The sequence below is a fragment of the Habropoda laboriosa genome, unplaced genomic scaffold (genome assembly GCF_001263275.1).
Source record: "Habropoda laboriosa isolate 0110345459 unplaced genomic scaffold, ASM126327v1 scaffold22, whole genome shotgun sequence".
NCBI lineage: Eukaryota > Metazoa > Arthropoda > Insecta > Hymenoptera > Apidae > Habropoda > Habropoda laboriosa.
The window spans coordinates 1-4,708 of NW_017100261.1; positions in this window are offsets into that span (position 1 = coordinate 1).

The window sequence follows — 4,708 nt, forward strand, 5'->3', positions numbered from 1 at the left end:
GATAAGGTTCAGGGTAGGAATAAAATCTATTTAACAACGTCCACCTGTGTGGTCTGCGTTTAGGGAGTTGTACGTTTTTTCGATGATTGATTTAGGTATATATTTCGAGCTCACATAAGAGTTCAATTTTCTCCTGTTCATTATCAGAGGTTTAATTAGGTATTCCTTTGCTACGATTTCATATAAAAAAGATATCCTAACAATTTATCCTCCTATTCCAATTTAACAATATATTTTTCTTACAGAACTTCGATTTTACGATTTTAAATATGAAAATAAAATGTAAATAATAATGATATCCTAACAATTTATTCTCCTGTTGCAATTTAATAATATACTTTTCTTACAGAGCTTCATTGTATGTTTGAAAAATGTACCTTTTTATCGCATGTTAGCTTTAATTAATTCTAAGATCGAAAACTGTACCGAGTATGAAGTGAGCGTGAACGAGTGTCTTAACTTTAAGTAGTTCGTAAGATAAAATAAGTTAGCATAAGACAATAAAAAATATTCTATTCATCCGCCGATGGACGTCGATATGAAGTGAGAGTGAACGAGTGTCTTAACTTTAAGTAGTTCGTAAGATAAAATAAGTTAGCATAAGACAATAGAAAATATTCTATTCATCCGCCGATGGACGTCGTGGGACGCGTGCGTTTTAACTTTAAGTAATCGAATAAAACAACTAATTCTAAGATAGAAAAATTGTACTGAATACCATGTGCGCGCTCTCTTACAGAGATACGCGACTCATTCGTAGCATAATTAATAAAATACCATCTACATTTTCAACATCTTATTAAGGAAGAGTACGAAATTTTTAGAGTTTAAATATTGCATTGGGAATGAGAAAATGATTAACGTTGCGATTTAAAGTGAAATACAAGACACTCTTTTTGAGAATCGCGTATCTCTGAAGATAGAGAGCTGCCAGTAGGGCATGTGTTTTTGTCGGGTCCCTTGCGTAGTCACCTCCTCGTGGTGGGACCTGGTAATTGGTATCTTTTTCCAAACAAAATTCTCACTTTTGCAAAAGGATACCAAGCTAAGAACTACGCGTACCCGTCGACACTCTCATTCTCACACACAGTTGAAAGTTTGAACTTTAAGTAGTTCGTAAGATAAAGTAAGTTAATTCTAAGATAGAAAATTGAACACTATGTGCGCGTTTCTTAATAAAATACCTTGAAAAATTATTCAGATTCTAGGGTAGATATGAAAGTTCCATTTAACATCAAATTTTAACATCGATATGTCAATAGCAAATTAGCAATCAATTACCTACGAAACACAAAGAAGAATTTCTTGAATTTTCTGACATAAAATTTCACAAGAAGTAGCAGTAAAGGAAGATAATAAGAAATGTTACAATAACAATAAAAAGTTACATTACGTGGTAAGATACTGTATCTCATCTTATATATTTTACTTTTCAAACATTTGTATCAGACTTTTCTGTCAATTTTTCAATTGCATTACGCATTATTGCAATAATTTCTATCGTTACATTTAATTCTAATTGTTTAGCAGCTTTTCTGCTGCTATCGACCCTACATTTTACTGACACTTGTGGAATCGACCCTATATTTTTTTTTTTTACGTGGAGGTAGACCGACTCTATGTGATAAACAATTGGCAACCAAACGGTGGCTCGCTAAAGCGATATATTATGAAATTAAATTAATCACTCAATAAGTATTAATATTAGATTGTTTCCTCGATATGGCCATGGTGGTCATCAGTGACTAGAGTGCCTCAAATGTTTAGAATAATTAAAATAAAATAAATGTTGTCAACTAAAAATTTTGAACGTCATAGCTAGCTAGACATTATTTTCAATTGAAAAAAAAAAGATTATAAAGCATAATACTATAATCCTATGCTTAAAATGTATTTTCTTGTGGCCGCCTGACAGCAACCTGTAAATCTGGCGCGACAGTGAACGTGTTAATAAGTAAATGTTGTTCAAATTGTATCGTGTTCGATATCATTTTCATCAGAAAAATTTCAGCAACATGTTAAAAAAAATTCCAGATGAAAAAAAGTAAAGTTAAAGAAATTATATTTGTCGAGCCGTGTAATCTCGTAAAGGAAACCGACTGGTGTAGCGTTACACGCTTGACTGACTGCGAGCCAGATAACATGGGCGCAGCAATGACGCAGACCTAGGCGTAGGACCATCTATACTGTCACTTGTAGAATCCAAACTTACTGACTCTTGTAGAGAATTTACTGTATTTAAAAAATTTGCGTCTTAATCGCCTCGCTATATTTCTTCCATTAACTATATTCCATCCTAAACACTCCTCTCTTGCAGTATATTTAAAAAATTTGTCTATGCTTAATCGCCTCACTACATTTCTTCCACCGACTATACTCAGTCCCAAGCACTCTTCTTTCTCACCTCTATTATTCTACAATAGTTGAAGTTTCCTCTGTTCCCGCAACTCTCGTTCCATACTAAACCCGCACAGAAATTCTATCACTCCTACGTTTATTTTAGAGTTGTGGAAATTTTGTAAAAGTTTTCAGTAATAACTGTCAGAGGAGAATTTTCTTGTAAATCAACCGTCAGCATCTCTCCATCTTCCTAGGGTAATCCTACTAATCAGAACTGTTGAACGCAGATGCTCGGTGTCAGGGCATCTGCGCTTCTAGACTCATATGCAATTATGCGGACTAATGCTGATTTACCCATACGCAACTGATGCAAACGTGTCGGACGATTATCACGGAGTGATATCAACGGGACATTGGGAAGATTGTGCTTGCGTTGAAAGCGTCACTGGCTCTGGCACTGATTAATGTACATTCACTGATATTTCACGTTAAAAATACACGAATTTCCCGCTCTTTTTCCAACACAAATTCTCACCAATTATTACACAATACTCATCCTACTACGTTATTCTATTACATAAAAAAATCCAACACCTCTTTAACAATTTTACATTATCCAAAATATTTGCTTTCGGGAACAATTGAAGGTACGAGAACGAAAACCACGTAAAAATGAAATTGCACATTTCACAGAAAAAGCAGAAAACCAGATGAAACATATAGCTACTTCGCACTGAGAGGTAGCTAACTAAAAAATGTCCAATTTTATTTTTCTGCACAAATAGACTCCACGGGCACAGTATTTGCATCACATAGAACAGCACATTTTTAACTGCATTACTTTCTCATCAGAAAGTAAATGCACAGAAAGTGCAAATATTAAACCACTTTCCCTGCAGAATTGATATTACGAGTTATGCCACTATCACTGCCAGGCAGCAATACATACACGCGCACTAACAAACTCACAATAATTTAGTACTTCAATAAATAAACAGATCTACCTAATTTTCACACCATTGGACACAGGAAAAAATACAGATTCCTAAAGAATTAAAAAAAAATTTACCTAGTTATCATTCCCGTCTTCAATTTCCCTCGAATCTGCCGTGAAGTCGACACTCAAACGTGTCACCCAACAAACCACTTTCCCCGGTAACGACATGATTTCCCGGGAGGGAGGTGTTTTCCAAAATCCCCCCGCGGCTTTTATCGTTGACTCGTCGCGTCCGTTTGTCGGCTAAGAATCTGCCAATACCGCGAGGCACGGCATGACACGCGGCGAAAAGAAGAGTGGCGGTTCGTGATAGGGTTAAAACTACTCTCTCTCCCATCCACCACGAAACGCTTCGTTCTTTCTCCATCCTGCGAGAGAAACTGGCTGTTGCCGATGTGTGTGCGGGTGTGTGTGTAGAGAATGCGAAAAGAGGATACAAAGCGCGGCTGTGCTTTTACCTCGGGGATCTTTCTAACGGACGCGATCGGGAAAGCCCAGAAGAGCCGCTATACGACGTTTCAATTTTCGCCTTGGACCTAGAGAGCAACGGCTGCTGTCGCTTCGATCCACGCTGCTGAGCTAATATTCCCGCCTTTGGAAACTTTCTAAAGCCGTTGCCGCTGCAGCCGCCGTCGACGTCGCGGCGGCGGTTACGACGAACACTAAGCGACCTGTGTACACCGCCAGCGACCTGGATCGACGAAATCGAACCCATTAAATCTGTTATCGGCAATGAACCGCGCGAGCGGTGAAGGCGGATCGCCGCGGATGAGGCACGACGTCGTTAAAGTTTCCCGCGGTGGAGATTTCGGGGAGATTGAGGCGTGGGGTGATTTAAAAGTGGCTGAGGAGGTATTGATACGTGGTCCAGGGAAGAAATTTAGATGGTGCGTTGGTGTAGTGAGATAATAGAAAGGGAATGTGGGGAAGGCTGGAAGATAGTTTTGGTAATTGGATGGAGTATCGTGAGCTTTTTTGGGAAGTGATATTCTGTGGGATGTGAGATAAGAATGCTGGATCAAGCGAGGTGTGAACGAGGAGTGTTTGGGACAAATGACAGTCGGATCAAGCGATGTGTGAACGAAGAGTGTTTGGACCGAGTCATTCATTCTTTCGAATGAAAATGCATGCGTGATAAGAGCGATGTCTTGACCGAAAATCGGCACGTGGCAGGAGTGTGCGAATAAGCGTACAAATCTGAGATCAAGTGTGTGAGTGAGTATGAAAGACAAGAGCGAAGAGAGAAAAAAGGATTGTGTTGCGACCTGATGAGGACGCAACAAAGTCTCGGTTCGGCGGATTATAGTAATAAGCCGCTTAGTCACATTTGGCCGCCAGACCGAGGTGCCGACGTTCGGAAGACCGCAATAT